At 44.2% G+C, this 22,145-nt stretch overlaps 1 non-coding gene across 1 annotated transcript; it reads right to left on the bottom strand.

Annotated features, from left to right (window-relative positions):
* TRNAW-CCA lies at window positions 4,970–5,042 on the bottom strand. Its single transcript has one exon. It is a non-coding gene; the product is annotated as a tRNA-Trp (tRNA).

The following is a 22,145-nucleotide window of genomic DNA, read 5'->3' as shown; positions in this document are numbered from 1 at the left end:
ATCTCATGATGACTGAAATCTGGCCACATAGAGGGGCTGCAGGCTGACCCCAGAGCTACTAAAGGTAGTGCTGCTGTGCTGTGCTCAGTCATGTCCGACTCTTTTCGACCCCATGGACTGTAGCCCACCAGGCTCTTCCATCCATGGGATTTAGTAGAGGCAGAAGGAAAAGAGGATGCAAAGTCCCCAGCAGCTTTGTGCCAAAGAAGCCTGATGCTGCTGCCAAAGGCTGAGACACAGAAAACGGCTCAAAGGAAGCAGAATAGTAAAAGAGAACAACAGGAAAAAAAGTGCTATCATGGGACTTCCATGGTGGTCTAGAGTTTGGGACTTCACCTTTTAATGCAGGGGGAGTAGGTTCAATCCTTGGTTAGGGAGCTAGGATCCCACATGCCTCAGGGCCAAAAAATCAGAACATAAACAACAGAAGCAGCATTGCAACAAATTCAATAAAGACTTTAAAAGATGAGACTTCCCTGGTGGTCCAGTGGTCAAGAATCCACCTGCCAATGCAGGGGACAGGGGGTTCGATTCCTGGTCCAGGAAGATTCCACATGCCACGAAGCAACTGAGCCTGTCCACCACAACTACTGGAGCCCACAGGCCCAGGGCGCGAGCTCTGCAGCAAGAGCAGCCACCACAGTGCGATGTCCGTGTTCTGCAACAAGAGTAGCCCCCACTCTCTGCAGCTAGACCCAGCACAGTCAAAAATAAAAAAAATTTTTTTAATTTAAAAAAAACTTTAAAGAATGGTCCACATCAAACAAACAAACAAAAAAAAACCCTTAAAAAAATGCTATTGTGACAAACTGGAAATTAGCTAAACTTCCAGGAGTTTTGAGACTTGTCTTAATAGGTGAAAAACAGTTGCAACCAAAGGTTTATAAGAAACCGTTTGATGTGTAAACACTAGATTGAGTGATTTCTTTGGTTTCTCGTCATTCATTTGGGCAGATTGATGCAAATCCCCAAACGGCTTAACCCTAGCCACTGACGTGTGTGATTTCTGGATGGTTTCTCCTCACAGTGGGTTGCCCCAGGCAGGTATTGTCAGAACCTCCAGCTGCGCCAGGCCTGCTTATCACACCCTGTGACTGAGGTCTTTCCAAGTGCTAAAACCACTTCCTAAGTACGAGAAAAGAGATGTTTTTCTACTCAGGTAAAATACAAAATATAAACACAGGCTCTCTTGAAAGGGTACCTGAATAAAATTATGCCAAACTGGAACATTTACTTTAAAAGCCTGAAGATAATCACCCCTTTGTTGAAATGGTCTTATCAGTTGCTACGTTTGCTTGGCATGTTGTCTTCATAAAGGAACATCAAAAACCTGATGGGAAGGGGTTATCATTCTTTTACTTCAGCAAAAAATAAATAAATGAAGATTCTGGTCTTTGTGTCCCAGTATACTCTGGGTATTGTCTGCATGTATTTTGAGTTTTGTCTTGATTGCTGTGGGTGTTAAATAAATAGTAAACGCCTTAGGAGAAAAATAGTTAATGCTGCTGCTGCTGCTAAGTTGCTTCAGTCCTGCCCAACTCTGTGCGACCCCATAGACGGCAGCCCACCAGGCTCTGCCATCCCTGGAATTTTCCAGGCAAGAACACTGGAGTGGGTTGCCATTTCCTTCTCTAATGCAGGAAAGTGAAAAGTGAAAGTGAAGTAGCTCAGTTGTGTCCGACTCTTAGTGACCCCATGGACTGCAGCCTACCAGGCTCCTCCATCCATGGGATTTTCCAGGCAAGAGTACTGGAATGGGGTGCCATTGCCTTCTCCGATAGTGCTAATAGATGCTAACTCATAGCAGTGAAAATAGGGCATCAAAAAAATCAGAGAACGGTGGTTTTGACCACAGAAACTGTGGTTGGTATGGTCACTGCTGTAGAGAAAGGAAATGCAAACTTCTTTTATTTCCTGTCCTGAAACAAAGCTTATCAAAGACTACTTTAGAAAAAAAGTACCTTAAAAGAATAACATATATATTTCTCTTTTCATCTATTCCTTTTAGAAAATTTTTTATTGAAGTATAGTTGATTCAAAATATTACATTAGTTTCAGGTGTATAGCGAAGTGATGCAATATTTTTCTAGATTATATTCCATTTAAAGTTATCATAAAATACTGGCTCTATTCCCAGGGTGTACTGCATAATTTTACAGCTGATTTATTTTATACATAGTAGTTTGTTTTTCTTATGTCTATTTTTTACCTCTCTTTTTTATCATTTTGCATTTTTTGTTGTTTATTTAGCTTCACAAGATCTATGATCTTCATTGCAGCATGCAAAATCTTAGTTGCTGCAGGAAGAATCCAGTTCCCTAACCAGGGATCAAACCGGGGCCCTCTGCATTGGGAGTGCAGTCGCAGCCGCTGGACCACCAGGGAAGTCCCCATTTCTTTACTTTTTTATTTGGACATTGGAGTATCCCAGACAAGCAAGTGCTATGGTGGCTTCACTTTGAGGACCTGCTCTGCACACAAGTCCCCCTGATTGGCAGGGTCTGCCCCTGAGAATGTGTAGTCCCTGGAGAAATGGGCTTCCATTGGAGCACTCTGTTGAATTCTGAAGATAAATCCACCAGGCTGAAATATTCATAGGTTCCCTATTACTCTCACATTAAACTTTTTATACCTTTCTTTCAGAAATATCTATAATTTGAATGCATCCATCCTCAGCCTCCCATTCTAAACTATGATATAACAGACTTTCTTTCAGAGTCTTTTGAACCATGTTGTTCTAGAAACAGGATGGAGCCAGCTGTCAGAAACACCTAGGCTTTTCTGGTTTTTGGCCCTTGGCAGCTGTGGGGTTTTTGGACCATCATCTTACTTTCTTGGAAGATCACCTCTCCAGCTCTGAATTAACAGAATCCTGCTAAATCTTCCCCAGACCTCTCTCTGCTGTGATACTCAATCGATCCTTTCACCTTATAGCATATTTTCAATTCGTGGTTCAGGCATTTGTGGCCATTAAACTAAAAAAAAATACATAAGATGATGCTAAACTCTTCCATTTAGTTCTGAACAGCCATTGGACTCTAAGGAGATCAAACCAGTCGGTCCTAAAGGAAATTAGGCCTGCATATTCATTGGAAGGACTGATGCTAAAGCTGAAACTCCAATATTTTGGCCACCTGATGCGAAGAACTGACTCATTGGAAAAGACCGTGATGCTGGGAAATATTGAGGGCAGGAGGAGAAGGGGAAGGCAGAGGATGAGATGGTTGGATGCCATCACAAACTCGATGGACATGAGTTTGAGCAGGCTCCAGGAGTTGGTGATGGACAGGGAAGCCTGGCTTTCTGCCGTCCATGGGGTCGCAGAGTTGAACACAACTCAGCAGCTGAACTGAACTGATAAGTTCTAACCAGCCAGTCCTATGGGCTTCCCAGGCGTTGCTGGTGGTAAAGAACCCACCTGCCAATGCAGGAGACCTAAGAGATGTGGGTTTGATCCCTGGGTCGGGAAGATCCCCTGGAGGATAGCATGGCAACCCACTCCAGTATTCTTGCCTAGAGAATTCCATGGACAGGAGAGACTGGTGGGCTATGTATGGTCCATGGGGTTGCAAAGAGTTGGACACGACTGAATGACTTAGCGCTCATGCACAGCCAGTTCTATAGGCAGTGGTTTAGAATAACACTTTTTTAGATGAGGAGAATTCATTTCTCCAAAGACTTAGGTGTTAATACTGTAGTGTTTATAGATTGGCAGAGAAAGCAAGGGAGAGCGTGGGAAGGAAGTGGTGAGGGCAAGGTGCCCAGAGTCCCTCTGAGAAGTAAACAGCGGTCAGCACCGGTCTGGGGAAATTTCTCTCTCAGGCCCTGTGAACAGAGCTGCACGCTAGAGTGATTCCCCAGTACCCCTTCCAAAAATGCCCTGGGGGCCTCCACTGGGACCAGTCCTGACCTTGACTGACCAGATGGTTCGCATCACATAGCCAGGAAGATTCCATCTCTCTCCCCCTTTCTCTCTCTCTCCTTTTGAAATGAAATTTCAACTTTCCAAGCAGGAATCCAGCTTTGCAAGCAGGAAAACTGTGAACAAAGCTTGGTGCAAATCCCAAATCTCATCCATATACAAACTTTCAAGATTTTTTTTTTTTTTCTTAATGCAGGCAAATCAGATTTCCAGAGCAACAGTGCATCCATCTGCTTGCATTCCCTGACCCAGCAGGGCTGCTCACAGTTTAACTGTTCCAGGGGCCTTTCCATACACCTTCTCTAATCCCCAGGCTTCCCTGGTAGCCCAGTGCATAAAGAGTCTGCCTGCAGTGCAGGAAATGCAGGAGATGCAGGTTCAGTCCCTGGGTCGGGAAGATTCCCCTGGGGAAGGAAATGGCAACCCACTCAGCATTCTTGCCTGGAGAAATCCATGGACAGAGGAGCCTGGGGGGCTACAGTCCATGGGGTTGCAAAGAGTCAGACATAGCTGCAGCAACTGAGAAGAGCAGAGCAAAATCAAGAAAAACTATTCTCCAGCTACACCCAAGGTTTACATTCTATACTTTGGGAAAATCTGAGAATATAGACCAGTGAGGCAGGTGAAGAAAAAGGAAACCATGGACAGTGGCACGAGCCATCCAGGGACCAGTCTCCAACAAGGGCGTCTGGGTGTGCAGAGGTCCTGCACGCACCTGAAAGCTGCTTTAAACCAGCCTGTACTAGAGCCAGCAAAGGTGCGAGATGCAAAACACCACACCAGCATCCTCACCCTGCTTCCACCGTACAGACGACTGAGCACACAGTGGCCTGCGCAGGGCGCTCCGAGGGGCTTGGGAGGGCCCACCGTTCCTGTGTTCTTGCTGCAGAACAGCCTTCCCTGCAAGGCCTGAAGTGTCACCATCCATCACTCACTCCCTTTACTCAAGCAATGCCCTCTTTCTAGCTTTGTTTGTTTTTTTGTTTGTTTGTGTACCGAATCTTAATGGCGGCATGCGAACTCTTAGTTGCAGCATGTGGGATCAAGTTCCCTGACCAGGGATGGAACCTGGACCCCCTGCATTTGGAGTGCAGAGTCTTAGCCTCTGGACCATCAGGGAAGTCCCTCCCTCTAGTTTTTATTCAAATTATAAATGTGCCACACTCACTCCCAGGTACTTTTCTATGCATAAGTCTACTAAGTGGAACCAAAAAGCAGGACAAGCCGGGGAGGATGGAGACCAGGTAGGAGGGGGAGATGGTATCTCAATTGCACAAAACCTTTCCCTACACCAAAGATTTGCTGGGTCCAACCCCATCCTTTTGACATGCACTTCACCCCCAATGCAAGGAAAATTCTGAGCCTGTGGGTATGTTTTCGTGAATTATTTTTTTTGTTGTTGTTTTCGTGAATTATTAAACCATCTTTCCAAGACAGTCTAGATTGGAAAACACTGTGGCAAAGGAAAGACACAAAGTGAGCAAAACAATGTAAAACATCTCACATGGCACATATCACTTAATAGATGTTCAACAAATAAATGTTTCCTTCCTTCCTTTCCCAGAGTTGCAGTATCTCTAGTGTATTAATTTTTCTGCATGGGGTTGCATTCCTCAGAAGTGTAGGTTTCATGTCTGGAATGATGGGAAATAGCAAGTAAAGTTCATAAAACACCGATCTTAGGGGGGAAATGACATCCCTGGGTATCAGGGGATCTTGTACCTGTTGGCTAGATCCAGCTTATAGTTTCCTAAGAGGTGGAAACTAAGAAAGTCCAGAAGGTTGAGATGGTTACTGACAAGAAAAGCATGACTGTATGTTCAGACCTGAATCACAAAGGCTCCTAGGAGACAAGGCAGCACCTCCAGCCCAGGAAAACTGGGTGTGTTCTAAGCCACCGAGGACCACACGGATTGCATTTCCAACGTGTGTTCTGTGATATGCCTCTCAAAATGAAACTCCATGTTCCGCGGGGCGGGGAAGACAGAATAATCATATAAGTTCAGAAGGTTCTGGGTTTAACTGATTTTTATATCAAGGTTTCTGAGGCCCTTTACTGTTTTAGGACTCAAGGTTGATTTCCTAATGGAAGGGTTTCTTGGAAAAATCTCAAGGACCAGTGTGTTCTTTATGATCCACACATGCACCAGCACGAAAATCAGGCTACCATGATTCTAACTGCAGGTCTGCCACTGTCTGGCTGTGCGGGGACACCATAAGCCACTTAACCTCCTTGGATCTCATCTTCCTTGTCCTGCTGAGTTAAGGAGTCGGTCTAAGGTGTTCATATCTTTAGGATTCAGTGTCTATCCCAGAGTCAGGGTTGACCAGAACCCTTGAATTTCTCAGGGTAAAAAGCACAACCTCAGAACAACAGACCCCTCAGAGGGCTGCCTGGTGCTTTCTCCCCTTGACCAGACCTTAGTCCTGAACTCAATATTCATCATCGCTGCTCAGCCCTGGTCCCTGGCAGTGATACACGCTGACCTGAGTGCCTGCGGCAAGCTCACCCAGCCCCAGAGTCTGCCTGGTCTGGTTCTACCTCTGTGACTCACTCATCTCCATCCGTGACATTTGAGTGTTCCCCAAAGTCATCCCACTGTGCCTGGGGTCACGTGTCCTGTGTTCAGAGCTCACCAGACCTCACCGGCAGCTCCACCCATTATGTCCTAGGCAGTTTTTTTTGGATGCTGATTTTTTTATTTCCAAATCATTTGATTGTTTCTTATACCTTCCTCTTTTTTCCCACCAACACTGGCCAGTAGTTTTGCGTTTTTCTCTTTCTTCCCCAAATGGCCACTTTCCTTCTTCTCATCCTCACACTGCTCTCTGTGGCTTCCCTGTAGCTTTCAGGGCAAAAGTTGCCATTGCCCTTTCATGTTAGGACCCTGAAATCCAACCCTCCTTTCCACGTTGCTGGTGGGGTTCTGTGGTCACCCCATTGTGTGCAGATATATGATTTGCTCTATGGCTGATATTTTACATAATTTTCTTTTATGAGTTGCATTTGTGTCCTAATCTTGCAGATTGGAAGCACTATACCTGGAATATAGTGCTTGAGTTACACATATTGCATGTGTCTGACCATCCCCTACATCAGCCAAATTCCTCCTCCGAATGATGAGCTCCCTAATTTGGTGGTCAAAACTGCTATCCTGTTCATAGTCATGGTCACGGGTAACAGCAGCATCTGCATCCTTGCCTGTACCCTCACCAGCTTCCCAGCTCTTTTAGGTACCTCCTTTATTCACCCTGTCCCAGCTTTCTAGCTTGATCTAATCACTTACAGCAGCATTCACTGGGATAATCCCAAAGTCAAGAACTTCTTGCAGGGCAGGAAGAGAGACTCAGATGTAGAGAGCAGACTTGTGGACACAGCTGGGGAAGGAGAGGGTGGGACGAACTGAGAGAGTGGCATTGAAACCTATACACTAGCACGTGTAAAATGGATAGCTAGTGGGAAGTTGTTGTATGCCACAGGGAGCTCAGCTTGGTGCTCTGCGATGACCTAGAGGGGTAGGGTAGAGGGGTGGGAGGGAGGGTCAAGAGGGAAGGGATTTTTGTATACATATAGCTGATTCAAGTTGTACAGCAGAAACTAACATGACATTATAAAGCAATTATCCTACAATTAAAAATAAAAGAAAAATCATTTTTTAAAAGGCAAGAGCCTCTGGGTCCTCAACTCCCACCAGACCCTTACTAGCCTGTTTCCATTGTGAGGTTTGTGCTCCTCTTCCTTGGCAGCTAGATGCTTTTTGGTGAGTGCCCAAGCTGATTGCACTAGCCTCTGTGTATTGTTGGGCTGGTAAGAGACAGAACCCCAGCTCAAGCTAGTTTAGTTCCAAAGGGGAATTCATAGACTCAAAAATCTAAGAGAAATTTTGATGATGAGATTCAGCTGAGCCTGAGAATAAACTGGAACAAAAGGTCTGAGTGGCCCCCAGACTGTCTGCATCTCTTGTCCTACTTAGGTCATCCGTTTGAGTCTCTCTGCTTCACGACCAGCATCACCCCATGCCAGGAAATGTGATTTCTGTGCTCCTAGGTTTTACACTTTAGTGGTGTGTGTGTATGTGTGTGCAGCCAAAGCCATATTTCCATCAGTTCCTAGCTGTGAACTTGGGACTTGACCACTAGGAGCCCCGGAGGTCACGCTTGGCCAGGGAGAGGGAGTGGGCACAGCCGGTCTCCTGCCTGGAGTAGTGATGACATCACTGCTTGGATGCAGGGGCGAGATCTCGCAACAGCTTGGTTCCTGAGACAGAGAACAGGCTCAGTGGTAGTGTACGTACACAGGTGGTTTCTGGTGCATTCTCAGGTTCTTCTGTCAGCTTTTGTTGAGGCCTGGGTGAGGAAGTGTTCATTTTACTTAACTGATAGGCTTGGTGAGCATCTCACACACCTCAGTGCTTTTGACACTGAGATGATTAACCGCGTGGCTTTGGGTCTCCAGTCCCAAAACCCAGGCAGGAACCAGCTTGGATCTGACTCTCCAGCCCTAAAGAGGATCCGGCCAGAGCCTGAGCGAGAAGAGCAGGGGCTGTTTCCAGGAGACCGGAATGGCTGGAGGGCAGTTCCTCAGAGTCCTCAACCCGAGTCTCCTGGACCCTGCAGGGCCCATCCACCATCTTCCATGTTTCTTCTCCTGAGCCCTGGGGGACATGCTTTCTCTTGCCGAAGGTGCAACACTCTGTCAGTAAAACTTGCCCTGGTTTCTTCTTGTGCTATTGTTTTCTTTGTGATTATCAGCTGCTGCTGAGGTTATGTTATTTTAGGAAGGTCTTGGGAGTAGTCATTACATAACTGCCCCAGCTGCCACCCAACAAGTCAGAAATTGTTAGGGATGCTCACCTCCACCCAGTGGTTCTAGTACAACAAACAGCTTCTCATCTCCGCCCCCGTGTCCCTCTCCCCAGTTCCTCCCTCTGGGTGCCCCTCTGGGCTAGTCACATGCCTGCTGACTTTCAGCTGAGTTTCATCACATGGGAGATTGATTCATCTGAGTTGAACTCCCAAGTTTCCTTCACCTTTGACACCATTCTTTTGTGTACCTTGAACTTCTTTTCAGATAAATTATGATGATGACTTTGGTCAAGTTGAGTGTCTCCTTCTTTGACTTTCTCATGGGATCTTTTCTGAGGACCTTGTTTGTCCATGTGCCCTAGATCCACAGACCCACACATCCCCAACCATGACCACCTCCATCATCTCCACTTGACCGATTTTCCCTCTGGGCTTCTCTCTCCCTCTTTCCCCCCATGGATCTAAACCATGAAAGCTCATCCTTGCCCGCCTGGAGATTATCTGCTCCTTCTTGTCCTTTCTTCTTCTCATGCTTTCCCCCAGCTTCTTCTTCAGCATCCCTTAAATTTCCTCAGCATCCACTGATCCACCCCTGTTCCTGCGCAAAACTTGTCTTGCAAGCTTTGTCCTCTGTCTTCCAAGGAGCAGTCTCCTGCCTGCCTCCCAGCAGATGCCACCAGCCCTGTGTTTCATTTCCCCTCTCACTCTGGGCCCATCTCCACTGTGGCCTACATATGAGTCGTTTATATAAATGTAACTTCCCTCCACCCAGAGATTACCACAGCCTTTTTTTTTAAAAGTCAAATCATAGATATAGATACTATGCTTGAAACCCATTCTCAACAGCACCATTGAATTCAGACAGTTTCCTCTTTTCTCTCGTGTTTTTGAAATAACAAGAGTATCCTTGGAGGGGTATGAAAATAATACATGGCAGCAATAGAAAATTGGCAATTGAAACAACTTTTTGTTGTACAATGTATCATTTCTGTTGTTTGAAAGATAGTTTTTTTTAAAGGAATAGTTGTAATTATATATACAATTATGTATCCTCCCATTTTCACTTAATATTAAGATTTTCCAGATATTCATTGAGTGTTTTGTGTGTGAAGGATTGTTTCACACCCTGGGGATACGATGCTGCCCATCCTCCTTGACAGTGTGGTCTAATGTGAGAGGTCTAATGTCAGTTATGATACTGTATAGAGAACACAAAACCTTGTCTTGGAAGGGGTGATCAGGGAAGGTTTTCTCCCCACCTCTCACCTCGTGAAGTGAGATCCCAGCTAAGACAGAAAGAATTAGCAGGGGTTACCTGGGAAGATTCTTCTAGGTACAGGGAATAACATGCATGCAGCAAGGAGGAGCAGGGCACAAGAAAAGTGTAAGTGCTGATTCTAGAGAGGCAATAACAGATGGTATGAGCCAGGTTATTGAATGTGTATTTTATCTCAAGAGAGCCAGACACTTCCTTTTGAGTCTAATTAGATTTTCCCATAAGACAGCTGTAATTACAGTAGTGAAGCAGGGATCAACTCTTCTGTCTAATTATTAACTCTTCATGATACACCTGTTCTTGATAATGGAGATTCACAAGTGGAGGTACCATCACTTATTTAATCCTTTCCCTGCTGTTCCTGATATTTCACAGTTATAAATAATGCTGCAGTCAACACATTTCTCCTGGTCTCTCCTCTGCATTAACAGAAACCCTTTGCAGATGCTAAGTCAACAGCCTCTTCTACGTAATTCACCCTATGCGCTCTTTGTTCCAACTCTACTCACATTTCATGCTTCCAATCCAAGCCCTTAGCTAGCCTACATACTTGGTAGGAACTACGGGGCCGCCAGGCTTCCCAGGTGGCACTAGTGGTAAAGAACCTGCCTGCCAGTGCAAGAGAGGTAAGAGATGCAGGCTTAATCCCTGGGTCAGGACGATCCCCTAGAGGAGGGCCCAGCAACCCATTCCAGTATTCTTGCCTGCAGAATCCCACGGACAGAGGAGCCTGGAGGGCTACATTCCATAGGGTGGCAAAGAGTCAGACACGACTGAAGTGACTTAGCGTGCACACAAGGGCCTTCCCAGCTGGCACAGTTGGTAAAGAATCCACCTGCCAGTGCCAGAGACAGAAGAGACAAGGGTTCGATTCCTGGGTTGGGAAGATCCCCTGGAGAAGGAAACGATAACCCACTCCAGTATTCTTGCCTAGAAAATTCAACGGACAAAGGAACCTGATGGGCTATAGTCCATGGGGTCTCAAAGAGTCGGAAGAGTGGACAGGTCTCCTGTGTTTCTGAAAGGAGCTGGGAGTCCTAGCGTGAGAGACCACAGCGGTGTACGGACAGCGCACACACACAGACTGAAAATGGACTGAAATCTCACATCAGCCATTTTCACACACTTCCTCTGTTTCATTGTACCTTTTTTTAGCTTTCCCAGCTTACTTCTTAATTACCATCAGTGAGTGCAGAAGAGGAAGGAAGCAACTACCACCCTTCTTGAGTTGCTGGGCTATTTTAGATTCAATGTGATGGATCCACAATTGAAGCTTTGAACCAAAAGTTCTGTTAAGTTTCACAGCAGTGTCATAACACGCCTAAGGGTTTCTACAACTATTCAGATAACGTGAGTCCCTGCTTTTTCATGTTGTTTTCTGCTGATTGCAGTTCTTGTTATTGTGTCATCTTTCCTAACAACTTAACTTCCTCTCAAATTAAATTTTATTCATTAAAGGAACACCATTTTCATGGTTCATACTTTCTTGCTAATTAAGCTGTGTACAACCGCGGTATTAAAAACCACACCAAAGTTTACAGAGCTCACAGACCTTACACTAATAAACAATGTCATCCTTGGTACATTTGTTTGTCTGTGTATTTTTAAATCTCTTCTTCTAAGTCCTATTAAAATTCCACAAGCTTCTTTGTGCAGAAAGGAGATTGCCAGAGAGAAGAGTCTTTCATTCACTTATTCATTCATTTACTTTTTTTTTTTAAGAATTGTTTACTGAAGAACCCATCATGAGTGATACACTCTACTGTCTCAGGATCTGGATGATGTCAAGTATGACCCAGGTCCCAGCTCCAACCTCGAACTTTGATCAAGAGTTAAGAAGATACAATATTCTGAATACCTCAATTAAAAAAGACTTCTTTGTGCAGTGTGCAAAGACAACTCTATCACAACCGCACTCCTAACATAATGCCTAGAGCAGATCATGTTTTAACACTCCCTTCCTCTATATAACAAAATTATTTTCAGTAATAATTATGAAATGAAATAATATATAGTTATGACCAGAATAGAAGCACAATGAAAATGTTCTTTCATTAAATTTCATAATATAGACATGGCTGTATAATATATACATGGCTGTATAATAGCCATGCCAGTAAAAAAATTAAGAATGACATAAATATTACAGTTCAAAAAAAAAAGTCACCCCCTAGGTCATCACAGAGCACCAGGCTGAGCTCCCTGGGAGTGGATGGAAGTGGGGAGGGAGGCAATATATGTATATTTATAGCTGATTTACGTTGTTGAACCAAGGAAATCAACACATTATAAAGAAATAATCCTCCAATTAAAAATAAAAATTTATTTTTTAAAAAGAGAATGATTAATATTTTTAAATGCATTAATTTATTTTTTAAAGAGATAGAATCTCTACTTTTCTCTGTTGCAGTAGACAATAATAAGTTATAGTTTCTGCTTTCCAGTCATAACTCCTGCAAATCTGTCAATAACAGACTTAGCTTTGATTGATCTTCTTCATGGATATGTGCAATACATTCTATGCTATGGTCAGATTTTCCATTTTTCTTTCTTATAGTTGATTTGAGAACAATGTTTATTAATTTTAATTGCAGAAAGCTCCTTCCACATGAGACAACAGATATACGAACAGTTAGGAAAAGAATACAGTTTAGCAGACATTTCCATGAATCCCATTTCACAATAAACTCCAGAAATAGCAACATTGCCGATATTTTTGTTCTTGGGAATTGATCCCAGTGGCTTTCAAAAGTCTTCCTACTAAGAAAAATTTCCATTGTCTTCCAAATATCTTCTCCAGAAGATTTACTATATATTGCCTCAATATTTGCTAAAATCTTTCCAAGTTTTTCTACCTCTCCAAAAATCAGAGAGTAAACCTTGACATTACCTGTTCTGTTCCTTTAGAACAAGTGTTGAGTTCTTGGGGAAAATGCCTGGGATATTCACACATTACACGTCGGGTTTCTTATGGCAATGTAGGCCCCATCTTTTGTCATTGCTATATACTCTTCTTCAATATTTAATTCTATTTTCTATGTCAACATTACTTGTTCATCTTTTGTTGTTGCAGAGTTAAAGGCCATTTTCATGAAATCTAAGCAGATCTTCCTAACTTCAAAATCAGGATTAATTTTTCAAAATAACCCGTGGTTATTTTGACAGCTTCTTTATTGACAGTCAGTTCTTTATTTTGGACAGCTTCATACTGACCCCATCTTCTTTGGGAAAGGCTTTTTATTTGATACCTACAGTCTGTACCACTTCTCATTGATGGGGTGAGACTTCTAAGAATTCATAAAATTTTCCATAATTCCAAAAATATCCCACCTGAAGAAACACAACCAAAAGAGTAAATTCTGCAAAGTTGCGAAAAGGATTTCTTAGAACTGTGCTGGACACCACTGTGTACACTGATCAGAGCAATAGTGGGGACATTGCCTTGACCATGGCAGAGGTTTATGCTCAGTCCATCCATATCCAATTATTCCAAGATCTCTCTGATGCATCCAGCAGCAATCTGGGCCCCAGAATGGCAGCTTAAACTTATATGATGGTATATGTCAATTCAGTTCAGTTTAGTTCAGTCACTCAGGCATGTCTGACTCTTTGTGACCCCATGGACTGCAGCACTCCAGACATCCCTGTCCATCACCAACTGCTGGAGTTTACTCAAACTCATGTCCTTTGAGTCGGTGATGCCATCCAACCATCTCATCCCGTTGTCCCCTTCTCCTCCTGCCTTCAATCTTTCCCAGCATCAGGGTCTTTTCAAATGAGTCAGTTCTTTGCATCAGGTGGCCAAAGCTGAAGTTTCAGCTTCAGCATCAGTCCTTCCAATGAATATTCAGGACTGATTTCCTTTAGGATGGACTGGTTGGATCTACTTGCAGTCTTCTCAAGAGTCTTCTCCAACACCACAGTTCAAAAGCATCAATTCTTGGATGCTCAGCTTTCTTTATAGTCCAACTCTCACATCCATACATGACTACTGGAAAAACCATAGTTTTGACTAGACAGACCTTTGTTGGCAAAGAAATGTCTCTGCTTTTTAATATGCTGTCTAGGTTGGTCAAAACTTTTCTTCCAAGGAACAAGCATCTTTCAATTTCATGGCTGCAATCACCATCTGCAGTGATTTTGGAGCCCCAAAAAAATAAAGTCTGACACTGTTTTCCCTGTTTCCCCATTTATTTCCCATGAAGTGATGGGACCAGATGCCATGATCGTAGCTTTCTGAATGTTGAGTTTTAAGCCAGCTTTTTCACTCTCCTCTTTCACTTTCATCAACAGGCTCTTTCGTTCTTCTTCGCTTTCTGCCATAAGGGTGGTGTCATCTGCATATATGAGGTTATTGATATTTCTCTCACCAATCTTGATTCCAGCTTGTGCTTCATCCAGTCCAGCATTTCTCATGATATACTCTGCATATAAGTTAAACAAACAGGGTGACAATATACAGCTTTGACATAATAGGTCAATTATATCTCAATAAAATCAGAAGAAAATAGTTTTAATAAACCACCTATGTTCTCTGTAATTTTGGTACTTAGTAGACATTTATAAAATCATAATATTATCAAATATCAACTGCCTGTTTTATTCTATTTTTTCATTTCCCTTAAACAGAAGTGAAAAGTGAAAGTGAAAGATGCTCAGTTGTGTCCAGCTCTTTGCAGCCCCATGGACTGTAGCTCACCAATTTCTTGGTCCATTTTTTGTTTTACAACAAACAGTAATTACAAGAGAAAAAGTAACTTTTAATTATAACAATCAGTATTTAAAAGAGAAAAAATAATTTTAAAAGATTTTTTTCAAATTTAAAATATTTCATGTGTGAACCAAATTTTACACCTACCAGACAAAAATATTTTACCTCATAGTTCATATTCTATTTTACTATTTCAAATTTTAAACACAAATAGGAACTCCAAGTGGTCACACAGAGTGATAGAATTGAAGTGACTCAGACCTATTTCTTCTTCTCTAAAACTATTCTCTAAAAGTCATTGTTGATTTTGAATTGGTTTAAACGTGGATATGCCTAAGACCACAGAGGCTGCAGACACCAACTGTGAGTGAGTAATGGTCAACAATTATGTCATGCTGGAAACTTACTCTTGAAACTAACATAGGTAACTGAGTTCTCTGTGGGGATAACTTTGCAATTAGCTCCGTAAGTTAGCACCATATGTTTATCAGATAAGTAATGACTGTCCTACTGTGAGGTATGGAGAGCAGTCAATTCACAGAGACAGAAAGTAGAAGGGTTGTCTCCAGGGGCTGGGGGGAGGGGAACAGGAAGTTAGTGTTTAATGGGGATGGAGTTTCAATTTTGCAAGACGAAAAAGGGTTCTGTGCACGGATGGTAGTGATGGCTGCAAAACAACATGAATGTATGTAATGACACTAAACTGTATACTTCAAAACGGTGAAAATGGGAAATTGCATATTTTATGTAGTATATTTTACCACAAGTCTTAAAAACAATTAAAAAAAAACAAAAAAGATAAGTAATTCAAATATGATAACTTTTAGCTTACGTATATTATAGGAAGTCAGCAATCACCACAGCAATTGTTTAGAATCTAGACCAACAAAAGATTTTTTTTAGGAAGCATCATTTTATCACGGACCAGGGTAGAGTAGTACTCAAAGCACAACTGCTTGTACTGATTTCTTCATGGTTTGTGAGTTCTCTGTAGACAATGCCCCGCCATCCCCTGCATGCTGGAGGATAGCTCCCACTGTCCCATCTGAAACTGAGTGAGACACTGTGGGGCTTCTGGGAACAAAAGCCTTTCTGTCCCCCAGTTCTTGTTTATAGGATATAGACATCAGCCTCCATGACCTTCCCTGAGTCCCAAAGTGAAAATGAAAGGCACTCAGTCATGTCCAACTCTTTGTAATCCCATGGAATTCTCCAGGCCAGAATACTGGAGTGGGTAGCCTATCCAGGGAATTTTCCTGACCAAGGAATTGAACCAGGGTCTCCTGCATAGCAGGCGGATTCTTAACCAACTGAGCTATCAGGGAAGACCCAGAGGGTGTATTCAACAGTTGCTAATCAAAGAAGGGAGAGGATGTGGAGACAGAGAGGAGCAGTCAAAAAACAATAGTGCAGATTTGGGGCAGGTCCTTGTTCCACCTGAAGGGATACACATAATAGCATCTTTGATTTCTTCTAGAGAAATAAAGCTGCCACCAAATGGAAGATATTAGCATTCTTCAATCCAGAGAGAAGATCATGGTTTGAAAGCCCTAAGAACCAGAGAAGCTTGTCAAGAGACCACTTGAGGCCAGATTAAAGGAATGTAGGCCCTGCACACACACTGATCTTATCAGCAAACCCACCCTTGAATGGCTGCTATAAATCCTCCGCCAAATCCTCCTGGGTTGACACACGCAGTTTTTGGACGGCTCAAGCCCACTGTGTCCCCCTTTGCTTTGCAAAGCAATAAAGCTATTCTACTTCACCTGAACTCTGTCTCTAAGCTTTAATTCAGCACCAGTGCATAGAGGCCTAGTTTTCAGTATCACATCCTTGGTCTATTCTTTCAAAGGTAAATATCCTGGATTGCACATGTCAGCATAAGAAGAGATGGTCAAGTGGTGGGTTTTCTCAGTCCCAACCCTCACTTATGGATTTGAGTGAAGTGCTAAAAGGAGGTAAATGGAACTTGATTAATCAGAAACTGCCTAAAGTTACCTGGAGACACAACCCAGCGCTGCAGAAAGGCCACCACTCACAGGCAAACCTTGACCAGCAAGACAGGACACCTGTGTCTTTTCCTGAAACTGTAGCCAGTTCAGTAATACATTGATTTGCTTCTCATCATTTTCTGTCTTACTCCCTCTTCCCTCACTCTCACTGCCCTGGAATTATACCACCCCTTGACCTCTTAGGAGAGGAGAAGGGCTGGAGGTTGAGTCAGTCATCAATGGTCAATGATTCAATGAATACATCTGTGAAACAAGACCTCCATTAAAACACAAAAGAGCTTCCCTGGCAGTCCAGTGTTAAGACTCTACACTTCCAATGCAGAGGGCTTGAATTTGATGCCTGGTCAGAGAACTAAGCGCAGTAGGAAATGACAACCCACTCCAGTATTCTTGCCTGGAGAATCCCATGGACAGAGGAGCCTGGCTGGCTACAGTCAGTATAGTTGCAAAAGAGTCAGATATGACTGAAGTGACTTAGCATGCATGCAGAGAGCTAAGACCCCACATGCTGCATAGTGCAGCAAAAAAAAAGAAAAAAACCTCAAAGGAGGGGCTCAGAGAGCTTCCAAGTTTCTAGCCAGACCCTTCCCCTTGCCACTGTGCCATGTCCCAAACTTCATGTCCCAAGGACAGAAGGACCTCCACAAAGTCCCTTTGTTTGGGACCTCACCCTAAGGATTGCTTCCTCTGGCTGGTAATTTCTTCAGTATGCCTTGTAATAAACAGGTGATCTAGTAAGGAAAATGATTCTCTGAGTTCTGTAAGCCACTCTAGCAAATAAATCAAACCCCAGGAGGGGGTTGTGGGAATCCCAGGAACCCAGGTGACAACCAAGACAGGTGATTAGCATCTGGAGTTGAGGTAGGAGGCAGTCTTATAGGACTGAGCTCCTTACCTTGGGACCTGATGCTATCTCTAGGAAAAAAGTGTCAGAATCGTGTTGAATTGTAGGACTACTAGCTGGTGCCTGAGAATTAGGGGGTCTTGTGGGGAAAAGCATCCCCTGCGTCAGAATTGGGGACTAGAAATTTGTTCAAGGTCAAAACTACAATACCGTTTGCATCAAAAGGAGTTTGAATACCATGAAGTTCATTCCTTGGAATAGGACTGTCTGCTCCACTACATCCCACGGCTCTGGGGAACAGAGGGCACATAGCAACGTACTTTGTCATTGCTAACATCAATGAGAAGCTCATGACCTTATTTCTGCATCAAACACCAGCAATTCTTCCCCTTTAACATCACCTTGATATTGTCTCCATGTCTAGAGTCCCTCCTTTCTGTGTCCTTTGCCCCAGAGCCTGTTCTCATGAGTGGCATCTCATGACCTCAGCTGGAGACAAGATCCAGCCTCTTTGTACCTCTAGAAAAGAACTTGATTGATGGGTCCAGTCTAGCCCTGTCCATTCAGCACAGCCCAGAGCTAATGGGTGTGTAAAGTGCTGTCTCACTTCTGCTCTGGGATTCCCCAGGCCCTCAAGACAGCCATGTGGTCTGAAGGCAAGAACCTTATGTTAGAAGTCAGCAGCCTTGGTTCCCATCTTGGCCTGCGAACAATTCAGTTCAGACCTTTGGCAGCTCCGTAAACGTGGCCTGTTCAATTTCCTTTCCTGTTCAATGAATCTTTGTTGTTATTGTTGTTACTTAGAGTCGTGAAGTCATATCAGACTCTTTCCCACCCATGCATGGACTGCAGCACTCCAGGCTTCCCTGTCCTCCTCTCTCTCCCAGATTGTCTCAAATTCATGTCCACTGAGTGGGTAATGCTATCTAACAATTTCATCCTCTGTCGCCCCCTTTTCCTTTTGCTTCAGTCTTTCCCAACATCAGCTTTTTCCTGATGAGTCAGCTCTTTGCATCACGTGGCCAAAGTATTGAAGTTTCAGCAATAGTCCCTTCAATGAATATTCAGGGAATTTAAAAGATAGCAAAAGCTGGGAGTGAAGAGAGGCCCTCTGGTCCCAGCCCTCTGGCTCCACCCCTCTATTTCCAAATGAAAGAAAAGCACCGGGAAGGGCACTGGGGTGGGGCAGGTTGAAGTCTCCCTCCACCAGGCAGAAACAGCTGGGGAAAGTTTTGTCTAAGACAAATGCAAGACACTTGTTAAATATGATTGCTCTTATTTAAATTCTTCCTTCTGTCACCGCTGGGAAATAATTCTGTCAAAAACCAAGATGTAAAATTATGTACACATTATGTATTTCGTTGTTGTTGTTTTCCAAGGAAGGGTGCTAGCTAAGCGTAGGTGTGTGTGTGCACCCAGAATATCTCTAGGAGCAGCAGCTGTTTCTGGAGAGCTGGCTGGGGCCAGGGGAGGGCCACAGAGGAGAATGAGGAAGGTTATTTGCTAAAATCTTTCTGTTCATTCTTGTCTGCTGGCCAGGGGACAAAAGGAACTTGGGGTTTCAGAAACAAAATCTGAATTAATTACCCTGTTTGCACTCTCTCTTTCCTGTGTAGTTTAATTAAGATAGAAACAATTGGGGCTTTCTTGCTCATGGGCTCTGGAGAGGACTCACAGATAAGTCCACACAGGGAAGTTGTGAGAGATCCAGGGCGTCGCCTGGGCCCCTGAGGCCCCACCCAGCCTTCTCATCTTTTGGAAGCAAAGCTTTGGCAAGACCTGAATTTCCAAGCAGAAGAAATACCCAGGCAGAGAGTGGGGAGGCTCTGCTGAGGCCCAAAGTTGACACCAGCCCTTGTCATTCTATAACCTCTCCTTGATTCTTACTGCCTGTGGGTTCGTGGTCCCCGGAGTCCACCCACGTGCTTTCATAAGAAGCCACGTTGACCTAGAAATCAGCCCCACCCCTTGGGTGCACTGCTATCTTGTTCCTGAGATTGTTCTTCTTCCTTTTCATTCCTTGGATGCCTTGCAAGAATGTTAGGCTCAGAAGAACCAAGTCATCTGGAGCTTAGTTGGACCACTAAGGAGACATGTTCCGATGAAATGCAAAACGATTTCCACTCCTGGAGTTCTACATCCATGTAGGGAAAAGAGACCTGAAGTACTCTAAGCTTCATAGAGAGGAAATTTAGCATGAGTTTATTAAAGGACATAAGAATGATAGCATTTGTAGAGCAATTGCCCAGCTCTTCTGATTTTCAGTTATTCCAAGGATAATACGATTACCAAGACAACTCAGGGCACCTCTGCGTGGACAGAGGGCTGTAATGAGAATATTCTGCCCTCCAGCTGATTCCTTGCTGTTTGTATTTCCAGTTCACTTCACTTGTACAGTCACCAGAGTTAACAGGATCTCATGAAATCAGCTTTAGTGCTCTGGACACCCAGATAAGCTCGCCTTTATCACTTCCATCTCTGCAGTTTCTGATGAAACAGATGTCTGAAGGTGAAGTGCTTAGAACTTACCCCAGCACTGATCATAAGTGAAGGACATGCTCTGTCCTCATATGTGATCTCACTTTGTTTTGTTTTTTTGTTTTTTTAATAGGAGTATAGCTGATTAACAATGTTGTGGTAGTTTCAGGCAGAAAACAAAGGGACTCAGCCAAACATGTACATGTATCTGTTCTCCCCCAAACTCCCCTCCCATCCAGGCGGCCATGTAACGAGGAGCAGAGTTCCCTGTGCTATACAGTAGATCCTTGTTGGTTTTCCATTGTATTCATTTATTGTTGGCTGCTCTGGGTCTTCACTGCTGGGAGGGCTTTTCTCTAGTCACGGTGAGTGTTGCAATGTGTGCGCCTCTCTGCCGCAGCTTCTCTTGCAGCGCGCAGGCTCCCGGGCGTGCGGGCTTCCGTGGCTGCAGCTCCCGGGCTCTGGAGCACCAGCACAGTGGTTGTGGCACATGAACTTTGTTGCTCTATGGAATGTGCTGTCTTCCCAAATCAGGGATCAAACCCATGTCTCTTGCATAGACAGGTGGATTCTTTACCACTGGACCTCCAGGGAAGCCCCAGTTATCCATTTAAAATATAGCAGTGTGCACATGTCTGTCCCAAATTCCCTAACTATCCTTTCCCCCCATCGTCTCTCATTTTGACTTTGGAGTGAGACAAAGCAGATTTCCCATCGCTTCTTCACCAGGACCCATGATTGTGCGATGTCCCCTCCTCCTGACACTGCCACCTGCCTGCCCTCCCTTTTGTTTGGGGGAAGCCCAAACAAAAGTCACAGCAGGGGCATGTGAGATCTGGGACAAAAGTGCTCTGTGTGCAGCCACTTTGCATCCTCATCTCCGGCTCAAAGCGAAGTTTTGAAACCCTGTTACTGCAATGATCACTTTCTTGTGCACTTGAGATTAAATCAACATTTAAAAATCTAGCTCCCAGGCAAAAAGTCAGTCTTGGTCAAAAAAGTATTTGGGGAAACAGAAAGTCATACATTAACACAAAGAAACTCCTAACAATTCCAAAATGGGATATACTTCCTTTCAGCAGGGACTGGATTGGTCCGGGGGGCTGGAACCTTCTCCTACTTGTGTCCCCTTGCAGGGGCCAGCCTGGTTCTTTGCCCAGAGAAAGTCCCCATAAGGCTTTGATTCAACTGCCAGCCTGCTGGGCAGCACATTTCTTTCTGGCTGCCCCTAGGGCTGGCCCTGGATGCTGGCATCAAACAATCTTTGTTTCCAATCATGCTTCAGATCTACAGAAAATAAAAAAATCCCCCAGGCCCTCTAGAAAACATTGCTTTCACACTGAGTTACGCCACGGAAAAGTGCTGTCAATGAAAGATCAATTGACTTCGGTATGTCAGATAGTGGAGGAACTCGGTGGCTGATAGAAATCAGCCCACTGCTCTCAGGTCTTGCTGCATCATGACATGGCATACATCCGGCAGAACTAGCACCAGGGGCATAGACGTGTTGGTTGGCCCCCTAGATGGAAGCTGTTTTTCTGAGGCTCAGCAAGCCCCCATTAGGTCCAGCACATTCTGGGTGGGCAGTCTTCATGATCTGTTTCAAGTTATTTTCAGACCTCAAGGCAGACACAAGGGCGTTGTGATCATCAGAGGATCAGGTTCCAGCGTTGCCCATGTGACCTCCCCAAACAGGTCTATATGCCAGTCTAAGAGCAGCTTAGATAAGACCTTCTCCAAGGCTCAGATGGAAAGGTCCCATCCATCTTCCATGCTGCTGCTAAGTCACTTCAGTTGTGTCCAACTCTGTGCAACCCATCGACGGCAGCCCACCAGGCTCCCCCGTCCCTGGGATTCTCCAGGCAAGAACACTGGAGTGAGTTGCCATTTCCTTCTCTAATGCATGAAAGTGAAAAGTGAAAGGGAAGTCCCTCAGTCCTGTCCGACTCTTCGTGTAACGCATTCCAATTCCCCCACACAATCAGCCTTGCTGCCTGAAGCAGGAAGTACTCGGGTGGGCAGGTGTTGGTTTCAGGATAGGATCATTCTGTCTTCATTGCCCTAGGGTCTGACAGCCCCACTGCCCATCTTCCAGG

The sequence above is a fragment of the Capra hircus genome, chromosome 13, assembly GCF_001704415.2.
Source record: "Capra hircus breed San Clemente chromosome 13, ASM170441v1, whole genome shotgun sequence".
Lineage (NCBI taxonomy): Eukaryota > Metazoa > Chordata > Mammalia > Artiodactyla > Bovidae > Capra > Capra hircus.
The sequence above is the reverse complement of the archived record's forward strand: the minus strand, read 5'-3'. Positions and strand labels throughout refer to the sequence as shown.